This window comes from Adiantum capillus-veneris, chromosome 13 (assembly GCF_014529385.1).
Source record: "Adiantum capillus-veneris isolate H3 chromosome 13, ASM1452938v2, whole genome shotgun sequence".
NCBI classification, from domain to species: domain Eukaryota; kingdom Viridiplantae; phylum Streptophyta; class Polypodiopsida; order Polypodiales; family Pteridaceae; genus Adiantum; species Adiantum capillus-veneris.
Genome location: NC_140943.1, coordinates 44,366,603 through 44,380,442, shown reverse-complemented (window position 1 = coordinate 44,380,442; position 13,840 = coordinate 44,366,603).

The following is a 13,840-nucleotide window of genomic DNA, read 5'->3' as shown; positions in this document are numbered from 1 at the left end:
TATCCAAAGGATCCTACAACAAATGTGCCACCTCCCTTTGCTAATATCACTACCCTCTTACATTTCACAGGTGATGGCAAGGATGGGCTATTGGGATACACCGAACATTTGGAAATGAGAGGATTGAATGCAGAAAGTCAAAGAAACCTCATGGGGATGGAGAATATGCAGCTGAAGAAACTTAATAAAGCATGCTCTCGGAAGATTTCATCAAACAAAGAGACAATCCAAGGCCTTGAGAAGAAGATCACAAGTTTGCGACAGAAAGACACCATGCTTGGTAGTCGAAAAAGAAAGCGAGATTTGTGCAACATTGAGAACATGGAGATTGGTAGTGGTGGCCTAAAAAAATGAATACGATCTTTAAGGTAACTCGAAGTTTGTTTCTACTTTTGTATCTTCAATGTGCTTCACTAAGAAATGGATACACTTTCCTATACATGATCATAACACATGGTGTTTTTTTGGCAGGTCTTTACTACATCCAAACTCAAACGGTGTAGGCTTCAATGCCGCAGTGCATTATAGTCGTCTAGTTCCAAAAGAAGTAGTTGAAGAGATGATAACTTAGAAAAAATTCCGTAAGTTGAAAGGGAGGCTCCTTACCTCCTTCATGAACGAGAATCAGTTGGAACCAATGGAAGTGCAAGCAATACTTGATGAGAGTGGCATCTCGCAGATGGGATACAGGGCACTCTTCAAAGCATTAGCTAAAAAGTTTCAAAATAAACTACAAAGAGGATCATTTCTACCAAATCCATCACATGTAAAGTCTGCTCTCCGGCACGTAATGATGAGGTGTTTGAGAAAATTGGGTCACCATTCCATATTGAAGCAACGTTATTAGGCAAGGGCGGCAAAGAGGTACAGTTTAACGAGCACAACAACCTCTTCATTGATCTTGAAGCATTGCAAAGGGATGCAGTTCACTTCTTTCACATCAGCCGAGAGAAGTGCAATGGGGTTCTCAAGTTTGTTTTGAAGCTTGACGAGTACGAGGTCATGAAGAACAAGAAGCTGGAGAGAGTCACCATTACCCTCATGAACAGAGTTCTGGATCCATCAATAATGAAAGAGGATCCACGATACTTCAACGTGCAATCCGAAAACAACATTCTAACTCTAGGATCATTTCAGGTATACTTAGTTCACTCTATAATAACAAAAATATTGATTATTTGGTTGTTGATTTTGTGTTTTCGTTTTTCATTGCAAGTTGATAAGGAAAATTTTGAAATCCTCGATTGGGTTTTTAGTCAAACCCAAATTCCTTCTACCATCAGTGAACAAAGAAATAGAGTCGTTCTTTCAATGGAAGGATTTGGTGACTATACAGTGGAATGGCACATGGAAGGTGACTTAAAGACTCTTAAGTGTATGTACAACATAACACACGGAGCAGCTGTGGCAAATCCATGTTTATATTACATGGCTGATGCACAATCTCTTGAGAGTGTGCAATGGAATAGATCTCCCAACAGACATCTTCAAGATAGAACTTTTAGGCTAGTACTTGATATTCCTTTGAGTAGAGTTCATGTATGTACCTTCATGCACTCCGTCGAATAATTGAAAAGATGGTTCATTTGTACATATGTTTTGCATGGACATTAAAGCCAGAGAGTGAGTCGAAAAGAGTGATCAAAGCATTAGAGGGAGTGCTCTTAGACATTGGTTTGCATGGAGGCAATGTCAAAATCGAAGAGGACCCTAAGATGTCTCAAAATCGTTACAAGGTACCTAGGAAAGCATCGATAGGCAGCGTGTAGGCCAGAAGGTTTCTTGGGTTTAGCCTCAAAGATTTAGATAAAGAAGAGAGGAGAAACCTATTCAACAAATGGAAACAGTTACATAAAGTGGTTAAAGACAATGCTAGTGGTGGGGAAATCCAAAATCACAAGGCAAACGTGTGGAAATCACTAGATAAAATTGTCCACTATGTTGAGCAGCATTCTTGGGACCAAAGTAAGCTCACATCCTTTCAAGCAGCTTTGTTGGATTGGAAGAAGGATTACCTTACAGGGTGGGGTGGGCAACGTATCACACATTACATGGTGGGTTAGCATTCTACATATACAAAACAAAATTTTAAATTGTACTCTAGTGACCATTTTGATTTATTTCAATGCAGCACATATTGTTCAGCCATGGTCCATATTTTGCCAAGACATATGGCTCACTATCAATATGGTCCACACAAGGCATGGAAAAAACCCACTACATGGCAAGAACAGGTTACTTTAAGCACACTAGACATGAGGGAGGAAAGGATAAGGCCAATAGCCTATTAGAGTTACACCAATGGACTTATAGACGACTAATTCATAGAGCAAGGCAGAAGGAGCTTCTTAAGAGTTCAGAAATTACACGGTCTTTACAACACATCCACAAAGAGAAGAAATAGATGGCTCGGGGAAATTCAAATGCGGGGGAGCACCATGTGAGGTGGCAACACTCACGAGTCAGGAGCGGGAGAAGATGGACCTGAGGGAGAAGATGGGACCTGAGCCAGTCGTTTTTATTCTCTTCGAAGCACCTCCTTCTTCCTCACTTTGTACCTCTTCGATGTGCAAGCTCTATAGACAAGCTCGTTCCTCTATTGATGACAGCATCCCCACGGGCATCAGGCGTCTTCTTTCCCTCAAAAACAATCGCTTACTATATGGATCTAAGATCTCTGGGTCTTCAACCCCTTCAACCAGAACCTGAACTGTGTAGGACATGAAATAGGGGACTCTAAGTGCTTGGCACCCATACCCAATGCCAAAGACACATAGAGCAAACTATTTTTCTATCAGAATTATTCTTTCTGCATTTAGTGGGAGGGGGTTCCCACCACACAATCTTGTAATAACTTTTATTGCAAACAGTGGGAACTTTGCATTGTCCTCAGAGTATTCCTTGTGGTATATTATGATCTACAAAACAATAGTAAAACATTTATGGGCCATAAGTGAGATGAATACAATTGCCAAGTACTTGAACTATTTCTACAAACCTTTTTGTGGTTGAAACGCCCGATGTAGTGAGACAACACCGCATCCTTGCCTTGTACTCCAGTGACAAGCCCTTGCCGTGAGCCTCCCACTCTTCTAAGGAAACTATCGTCATATACTAGCACATGTCAACCAAAAGATTGATCATGATACTTTATCACTGGGTCTTATCCAATACCATCTGAATGCCTTTAAAAATTACCATCTGATTCTCGTCCATTTCCAGCATCGGCCTTTCCTACAAGTGAATAGACTAACTATTCATTACCTAAGCTCTGGGTGCCACAGGCCTACTCATGTTTTGCAAGCTGAGTAGTTTTGTTGTCAATTGAAACTGCTTATCAGTTGTTGGCAAATTGGCCTCTTCGGACTTCGCTTCATTGAATGTATCTTTGATCAGTTGCCACCCTGAAGTGAACTGTGAGTCATGAACAGCTGTGTCAGCAATAAGATGTTGGTCCAGTCCATCATCATCCACAAATCCCATGTCTGCCTCACAAAAATTCGCAATTGCAGCTAGGCAGTAGTCCTCCCGTATATTTAGCTTATGAATGATATCTGTGAGCAAAACGTAGTGGGTGTCGCCTGCCATAGCAAAGCTAGGAGCACAATTCAGAGGCAAAGTCACTTCCTTATTTGGGATTTCTTGCTTGCACCCCTAATGTTGCATCTGCAATAGAAGCAAGATTTAAGCCCGCATCAAATGTTTCCTTTAATACCTCTACCCACTCTTTGTCTGGGTCAAACTGCACCTCCACATCCTCTACCTCTTTCTCCAACGCCAATGGACAACTACTGAAAGTTGTTGACTGGGAAGTCTCTAACTCACCATCCGTCTGCAAGTACAAGTAACTGACAAACACGTGGTAGAATTCCACTAAGAGACACTTTTTTAAGTGCTTCATACACCTGTCTTGTACAAGCAGTGCATTGGAGGGACACTTTTCTAGACAACGATTCAGTCTCCTTGCCGCGCTCTTGTCAGGGTCAAGGTCGGCTGGGTGCACATATCTCATGCCATCAATTGTCATGGAATTTTCACAAATGACTGCCTCATACTATTGCAAATGGGTTTATAGGTACTCAAATGAGCAATCTATGATCCTCTGAAAACTTTGCATTAAACATTCTTGATAGTTCTGGTGTACTGTGATGAGCACGGGCGTTGTATAAGAACATGAATAGTTATTCTTCACATGTATCCTCGCCCACATCATCTGTCTCCAGGACTATGATCCCCATGACTAAAATAAAAGGCAAGCCAAAACTACTATTCAAAATTGTTCTATATTTGGTGTCATAACTAAGCGAATATTGAGCCTCGAGTATCCCTCAAGGTCTCTATTAGCTTGGTTTTGTCTCGTGCGCTAATGTCATAATAGGTGACATCACTTGAGTCGGAACCAGGCGAATAGGGCCCCCAATAATCTCTGAAGGGCCCTATTCGCTTGGTTCTAACCCATGTTGAATTTACGATGTACCCATGTTGAAACAGGTGGATTGGAACATAGCATTTAATGTTATCAGCAAAAGATATATAGTCACTATGCCCAAACATAGCATTGAATAACAAATGAGGCACGGTCACATAAGGAGTAATTATTCCAACCATGCGGTCCAAGACTTCTAATCTTACCCTAATGACCACTCTTGGCCCTTGGAGTATTGTTCCCCTTGTGCTGTAACCCCCTAACGCAGTGGCTTCGGTGCGCACACAATTAACAACACATGGGCGGGGGGGGGGGGGGGGGGGGGAGAGAGAGAGAGAGAGAGAGAGAGAGAGAGAGAGAGAGAGAGAGAGAGAGAGAGAGAGAGAGAGAGAGAGAGAGAGAGAGAGAGAGAGAGGGGGGGGGGGGGGGGGGGGGGGGGGGGGGGGGGGGGGAGAAAGAACCTATCTCTGCAATATCCAATGGCGTTGAGTTGGATGGTGATGTCGCAGGTCACTAAGAGCAGAACCAGAAGGTGGCCAGGAGGAAGAGGACAAAAAGGCGAAGGCAAGGGCGATGGTGATGTGGCAGCAAAGGACTCAAACCAGTGGAGGTCTCTCAATACAGGATCACGAGAGGTGGCCAAGGGGAAGAGCACAGAAAAGGCGAAGGAGATGGAGATGGCCACTGCAACAGCGATCGACGTCTGACTCTATACGGTCACTCAAAAAAGGCACGTGTGTTGTGCTCACAAAGACAACCAGTAATAAACGGGCTCAAATTCCCATGCAGTACAATCTACAACCACAATCTCGGGTGTAATCATGCGCATAAGTGAATTTGCCACCCTTGCCAAGGTAAGCATTCTAAGTTTAGAGGCAATATCCGTGCCAAACGTTTTAACTATACCTTCACCCCATACGAGTGCTCTTCTGCCTCTTTTCGTATCCTCTACTACCCATCATTTTTAACTCTTCCCCCGTCGACGCTATGCGGTAAGCAAACCATCTCTTTTTTGCTCCCAACCCTTTTTACGCATCTCCTCTTACTCTCTAGTGCTCCTCCTTTTTGTGCATCAGTGACGCGTGCAGAACTCTACACACAGTGAAGAGGTATGCTACTACACTTTTGTGCACTTGTATTTGTGTGGTCAGTACCAAGAGAATAAGGGAAGGCAAACTCTGTTTGTTGCACCTGTTTGCTTGGTACCGACCATCATCTTTATTAATGATGTTTCCTATTACACTTTTCTGAGGTGAGTGCCAAGCGAATAAGGAAAGCCAAACTCTATTCGTTGCATCTGTTTTCTTGATACTGACCATCATCTTTATTAATGATGTTTGCTATTACACTTTTTTGAGGTCAGTACTAAGCGAATAAGGAAAGGCAAACTCTTTTCGTAGCACCTGTTCGCTTGGTACTGACCTCAGAAAATATTAAGCTCAGTACCAAGCGAGTAGAGGCAATACAACCATATTTGGTGCACTTCTTTGCTTCGTGTTGACCCTAGAAATCTTAAGTCCCTTGTGCAACAAATGACATGTCATTTTTTGTTATGCTATTTGTAGAGATGCCTCGTGCAAAGGCCACCCCTATAAGGGCAATAGGTGACTCTTTGAATGCTCAAGCAAGAAGACGCCGATATGAGGCGCATATAGGTGTACTACAAGAGTTGCGAAGGATCGAACGACACATACAATCGGCCATTCCACCTCTTCCTTTCCAGTGAGTAGTGCGAGAGATTTGCAAGCATTGGAGGGCATCACTGAAGAATACCTCGTTCAATTCTTCAACGATGGATATATCCCTGCTGCCCATGCACACCGTGTTACTATCATGCCGTGAGATTTTGACACTCTTCGGAGGCTGCACTTCCGCTACGATGGGCTGTTTCAGCCAATACCTATCCGGGATAATAGAACCATGGATATTTTGAACATCCCCCCTCTCCATCCTCGTGCACGACAGACAAAGCCTTTTAGGGCTGGATTAAACAACAGAAGGACACGATCACGGGTCGAGAGGAATGACACAGATGGGCAAACTGAGCCAGCCGATGAGGGGCATGAGCAGGCCAGAGTGGACCCTGAGGCGATCATTAAAGAAATAGAGGCAGTTATGGAGTAACCCGCTATGAAGAAAAATGAGCAAAGCATGGAGGATCCGGAGCTTGTGCCTATAAGGGAGGATCCTGTGCCTGTAAGGGAGGAGACTGTGCCCGTTAGGAAGGAGCCTCTGCCATTAAGGGAGGAGAATGAGGCAGCCACGGATAAAGCTCAAGAAAGGCAAGGGAAAGGGTCTCCTTCACAAGGGCCATCCAACGAGGAGCCTTTATCAGAGAAGTTGATTATTTTAGAGCAAATCAACGAAGAGAATGAAGAGGAGTTTCAAGTTATGATCAATGCAGCGCCTCTACATACACAGATATTGCTACCTGGAAGGTCAGAGGAGGCCTGCATTTTCAACCTCGATCAACAAGACTTCCTGTGCATGCGCAGTTTCTCCAACTCCAGCGCAACGGATGCGGTCGTCAGCATTGCTTTGTGGTACTTCTCAAGCTCTTTATAAGTCACACTTGGTTTATTAAATGGCTCACTTTCGCTAAGACATGGGTCAATACCAAGCGAATCAGTGGCTTATGGAATTGGATAGTGATACCACTCGCTCAGTATTGACCCATGTCTTTGTGGCAGTTGTCAATGTTGCTATGTGTTGCGTCTCAGGTTTTTCTTGATAAGTCACTCTTGGTTCATTAGATGGCTCACTACCGCTAAGACATGGGTCAATACCAAGCGAGTCAGTCGCCTATGGAATTCTATAGCTGCCCCAGTCACTCCGTATTGACTCATGGGTTTGTGACAGTGATAGCCCGCTGAAATATCTTAAGTCTAATCTCTTCCATTGATTCATGTTAGGCACGCTATCTCGCTCCTGCCCGCTGAGGTTCAGAACAAAATATACATAATAGATCTGCTGATCACGCCTATGCTGCAGAACAACGGAGTTTCCTTTTTGGCTTTGATGGGTTGGTTTAGCAAAGTCAATTTTGATCTAGCGTGTTTTTTGGTCACTACATACAATCAATCGTGAGTTTCTTCTTGCCTTGTAAAAACCATGTTGGATTTAGGATCTTTCTCGTCATCTTTGATGGTTTTGGTGTAGTGATCATTGGAGTCTATTGTTATTTGACATTGAAGATAAGATTGTCTACTACGCAAACTCCAGGCAAAGCAGATTGTTTCACGATCGTGTAAAAACGTAAGGCACATCTGGGTACATTTGGAAGTAGTATCTCTTTGTAATGTGTTACTAACTCAAGTGGTTATGTATGTAGTGTCGCGAAAAAACTTGTATGCTGTGTAGAGTATGTTTTGTTAGAACATGATCTAGGGACTACCATCCGGCACAAACGGGTCACCATGCCCATGCTGGTTGATGACTATAGCTATGGCTGGTGAACTTGTTTGAATGCCTTGTTGCTCCTCAATCAAATTTTGGATGTACCAAACGTAAGTAATCGTGTTGTTTCATTGTTTGTTTGCTGCAACGTTTGTATTAAAAGAAGCAACATCTTTACTTACTTTCCTATTATCACTCTTCTGTAGGAACTTCAATTACATAACTACACCCCCAATGATGTGCGGCATTTTTCTGTAATGGCCATCCAACATATTATAATCTCGGTAAATAGACGTACAAGAGAGGAAGGGGTGAGAGCTAAGGAGAGGCTCGCATTGACGAAATGACGTAGCGCTACAATCAGACTCAAGAGGAGGTTCAAAATATGCAAGAAGAAATAAATCAATATTATGCGGATGCCGCAGAAGTAGAGGAAGGGGCTACATCAGCGGCAAGAGCAAGAACATAGGGAAGCTTCACAGCTGCAAGATGCATGGGAATCCAAGGAAGAGGCCCATGGAATTGGAGTTGATCTCTTCAGATAGCTGATTGTAGTGTTAGAATTTACAGCTATTGGAAGTCGTCAGTTCAATGAAATTGGAATGGAATATAGAAACTAAGCTGGAATAGTTACTGAATTGAAATACTCTACTGGAACTAGAAACAAACTAAATGACTCGAAAAGTGTTTCAGATTAAGATTTAGATTTTACAAATACAAGGTATCACAAACTGAAGCTTAATTGACTACTATAGTAATGATTACAAAGTAAAGTTGCAAGTGAAGAGATTGTCACTCAAGACAGCTTCAAAGACTAGAACCAAGAGACTATAAGTAAGAAGTCAAAAAGTAAAAATAGCCCAAAGTACAATCAGTCCGATTACAATGTAATGGGTCCTATTTATAGCCTCTTGAGGTTACTGTGGTAACCGCCATGGTAATTACTGGCTGGTCCGCTGTTCGGCTTCCAGGAGATGATTCCCACCTGTGAGATTGTCTCCGCCGTCTACATCCTTCCCTCCTTTCTTGAATTTTGGTAAGAGTCCAAAATTTCTAAAAAACTCCACCGTCTGATCCTTCTGAGGTGTCGAGGAACCTCTTTGCCTGCATGCTGGGTTGGCCGATGTTCCTCATGAGTTGGCCTATGTTCCTCAGGATAGTATTCTTCTGTAGTCGCTAGATCTCCTGATATTGCTAGCTTTATACCATACTTCATGCTTGTTGAGTGCTTGACACCCCTATAGTTGTAATTCCATGGGTGTCCAGCCAAAGAAACTCCAACACCTTACTGAAAAAATCCACCGTCTGATTCTGAGAACGGTTGGAAAAATCCACCATCGAATTTTGAAATGGATATACCGAGTATCCTTCCACTGAACCCGCTTCCTCTTGCCCTTCGGTCGTGTTGGTGTTTTAGAAGTCTCAGTGCCAGCATTGTCCTTCTGGATAAGTCTGTAAATGGCCTCCTACTCAAGCTGATTTTGCCTTTCTGTGTTCATTTCTACTTCATAAGGCGTGAGAGGATGATAGGTTTTGGTGTCATAATCATAGAGCATGCGTTTGCCTTTTTTAGACGAGTTCTGGCCAATTTGTGACAATGCGAAGCTGTATGGATCCATCCTTTTGGAAGAGGCTGATTTGTTTTAATCCTAGCTTCAAAGAGAATTTCAGCCATCTCTTTACTGTGGTCCCAGGCCTAGTTTAGTCGTAACATCCTTTTCAAGGATTTTAGAGGACTCCACAATAAGTTGCAGCAGTTGGTTTGTGATCTTGGTGAGACCTCTAAGCTGGATTTTCCATTGTTCCATACACAGCTTAATTCTTTGTATCTCCTCCTTTAGTTCCACAGGATCATTCAATTGAAGAGCATCATTGAGCAGTGTTTTCCAGGTTTTCCATTCGACAGTGGATCGCTCATACCAATCCCGAAGATCATCAGTAATATTGTAGTATGTGAGCCGATCCACTGGTTCTGGATGTTGAGGATAAAGTGTTGGGAAAAACCTAGGCAGCTCAGCTTCTCTTGCTGGTACAGCATACAGGAGGACTGGAGAATCGGGTAAAAATTCTAGGAAATTGAGGACAACCCGATTCTCCTACTGCATCATCTTTCTGGTTACTCTTACCAGCTGGAACAGTCTTCGGAGAGCAGTTGCTTGTTCTCCTACTGTCATTTGAGTTGAAGGCCCTTTACTGGTGGTAGCCTAATCTTCAAGAATAGCTTGTACCCTCTGATCCAAAAGTATCCTGGCAATTTGCATTTGTAGTAAATTCTCTTTTAATTGACCTCTGACATCCTTCATACATTTATAGGTTGGCATGTTCCCCAGCAGGAGCTCTAATTCGAATGGTTAGGGAATGACAGTTTGTAGTAAACTGCCGCTGCTAGTGTGGATTAGCTAGTTTGTCATCAGAGTTTAGTCTCACTGAAATTGTTCAAGATCAGACAAAAGAACATCATCCTCATATATATCCTGGTTAAAGGAGCTTGCTGATGTCTTAGTCTCTTGTTCAGTGTGGTGAGATGTAATGAATGTTGCTCATCACCTTTTAGAACCTCAGTCACAGCTTTGCCTTTCCCTTTTTCATCCGTATTGTGATGTGACTGGTGCACTGGTGAATTCCCAGTGTTGCTGTGTTGCTGAGTTGCTGATCTCCAGCCTGCTGATTACCTGACTGCTGACCTTCATACTGGTCTGGCTAGTCTGTGTTGGGCTGATTTCCTCCTGTGGCCCCAGCTCCACCAACACCAGATCTCGAAGGTGGAGATGGAGGAGAGTCATCATCATCATGCCTTTCTTCTGGTTTATCCTCCTTCTCTTCCTCTTTTGCTGCCTTATCATCATCCTCATTGAGGTTGTTCTGCTCTGCTGAATATAATCCAGAATAGCTTGATTTTCCAAAGCACTGTTGTATTCAAAAAGTTTACCCTGCAAATCACTCTGCATTGTTTTTATAAGTGCTCTTAGATTATCTATATTGAAAACAGCATTCCCCTCTGGATTCAGTATCTTAGCCAAATTATGATAGATATATCTTTCAGTAAAAGTGGCTTTTAAGGCAGTGTGGCTAGTCAACAATGGGTTGAAATCAACTTGCTTCATTCACAACATGGTTTCGAATCTGTCAGCAACCCTTTTAGCCTTTGCCTTTTCTTCTCTAAGCGTTCGTATCTCAAACTCCATCTTGGACAACTTATCTTCTAAGTGTTGAATGATCCTAACTGATTGATTTTCAAGGACATTGTGCCGCAAGGTCTGGGCTCCTCTCTCCTGTTCCAACTTTTCAACTTGCTGCTCAGTCTCCCTTAGTTCAGCCTTTAACTTGGTCAATTCATCATTTGAGACTGAGGCATCCAACATTTGTCCTATGGCATTCGCAATAGTGTTCCAGGATAATTGAATAAGTACATAACATCCATCATTCACTGTGGTTGGGTCATAGGCAACTGTCTCATAAACTCTGACAAGAGCCATATATAGTAGTGTAGTATAATCAGATTTGTGCAGGAGTAGACGTCCTTTGAGAGGATGAGTCTGCAGCTGTTGTAGTCGGTCCTTCAGGTTAAATGCAGATCTGCCTCAGTGTAAGGAATGGAAACCTTACCAAGTGGACTCGAAGGTACCGCTGGTCCTTGTCCTTTATCAGTCTGACCTGCTGGTCACTCAGCAGTGGTCCTATTTGACTGGTATTTTCCTACACTGGAGGTTGCTGAAATTTTCCCTGCTGACTGGATAATTCCACCAGTGGTCTAGACGAGAGGTTGTTCTGATTGACCAGCTGAATTCTGGTCTGCTGGAGTTTTTTCGACAGACATTGTTTTGACTTGACTTTCCAACTACCTAAGGAAAGCACTGCTTTTGGCCACTGTAGTTTTTGGTCTTTTTGAACTCCCAGCCTCCTCTTGTGTGGATTTCCTCTTTTGCCCAATGATAGCTAACTGGTTATCTAGGGCTTCTTCATCTGATGATAATCAGCATTGTTAGTTACCGGAAAGGTCTTCTGGCTCCAAGCCATCCTTACCTGGTCATGAGCATCCGGAGAAGTTGCCCAGTAAAGGAACTGCCAAACATACTAAGCTTTGAAAACATTCTGGGACTTCAACTTAGCAGTCCGTTGAAGTACATTATGGGACAGAATCTGACATAGATTGAACGGAACTGTGGCATCCAATCTTTTTGCTAGTAACATAGCAAACAATTTCTCTGATACATAAGTTGGGTTGTTTTTGAGACTCACCGCTTCAGCTACAAAGCGGTAAGCAGCAGGAATGTCCAGACCTGCCACCACTGGAACCCCTTGCGCACTAGCTTTGTGTTTCTTCTTGGTAGCATCATCTTCTTTCAGAGCTGCACTGATTTCTTCCGATATTGCTACAAATGGATTTGGCTCATTTGGCATTTTGAATGCAAAAGCAATATTCTCAGGTGTTACCGACACCTTTCTACCATAGACCATAGCACTTCCATCCTTCACATCGAAGGTATCAAGAACCTGTCTAATGATAGCTATGTCAAACTCAATTCTTGTGGCTTGCACAACCGCATGCAAGTCCCACAGTCGGAGTAACACCTCGGCTTGCTTAGTAAACACATACCACTGTATTTTACTATGAGGAATAAGTGGAAGAGAAGCTTTTGCAGCAACAATAAGTGCTTGGGTTTCCTGTACAGTCTCCTGCATTCTTTTCGACATTTTCTTCCTACCCATACACCGTGAAGATGATGACTCGGTAGAGGGAGAAGAAGAGGATTTACTTGAAGCTTCAAATCCGTATCATGGTGTAGTTGGTAAAGATAGACAGTAATCAGCAATTTCCTGAGACGAAGAACTTTGTGGTTGTAGTGACGGAACTTCACAGCTTGGCGATGGAGAATGAGTAACAGTAGGCAAACGTCACATAGGAGATTTACGAGAAAAAATACCTACGCGCCTTACTGTTATACGCGTCCGTGCCGTAAAAGCTCCACTACTTGCCGTTCCTAGAGTCCTGTGCACCACAAATGATGTGGCGCACATGCATTGGCTAATCCTCTCCATCTTCTCTGAAATGATTACTACTAATAGTCCAACTGACCCTTTTCCCCATAAAAGCTGATATTGATTTCGACACTTTACTGATTTTGGTACTGCCATGGTGTTATCATACTGAGACTTTTCTGACCTTTTGACTGGTTCTGGAACCGTCTGTACATAAAAATGGCTTAAAATAGCTGATTATGGAATTTCATGGTCCTCAGTTCCTAGACTACCAATACCCTTATTTCAGGAAGTCTCTATGTCTTCTGAATAATAGAGCTTGATTTTAGCCCCATGATATACCCTTGGCAACAGTAATCCAGATAAATCTTTCAATCTAACTGTGCCATTGGAGAACACCAATCAACTTCATATCGACCTGCCCAAGCTATTTTTAAGTTCGGTTTCTTAGGGCCTAGCTTTGATTGATCTAACAGAACCAAATCTCCTTTCTGAAACTCCTTGACTTTGATTTATCTGTCATGCCAATGTTTCCTTCTTTGCTGAACAATTTCTTGTTCCAGCATAGCCCTCTGCCTTAACTCATCCAACTGTGTTAACTCCTCCAATCTATATATAAGATTATGATTAAAATATAACCCGTACTTGACTGCCATCCTGAGACTGGGTATGACAAATTCCATAGGCACAATAGCTTCGGTGCCATACACCATTCAAAATGGTGTCAATCCCGTGGTTATCTTATAAGCTGTTCGATATGCCCAGAGAGTTGTTTGAAGTTTCAAGTCCCACTGGTGTGGCTCTTTCTGCACAATCTTAGTGAGAATAGTCTTGTTATTGCTTTTGGCTTGCCCATTGCATCTAGGATAATATGGTGTTGATTTCGGATGCTTGATTGAAAGCATATGCATGAGAATATCCATAGTGTCATTGATAAAATGCGTACCCTGATCTGACACAATCTCCACAGGACATCTGTATCTACAAATAATATTTTCAAATAGAAACATAGCAGTGGATTTTGCCGTGTTGTCGGGA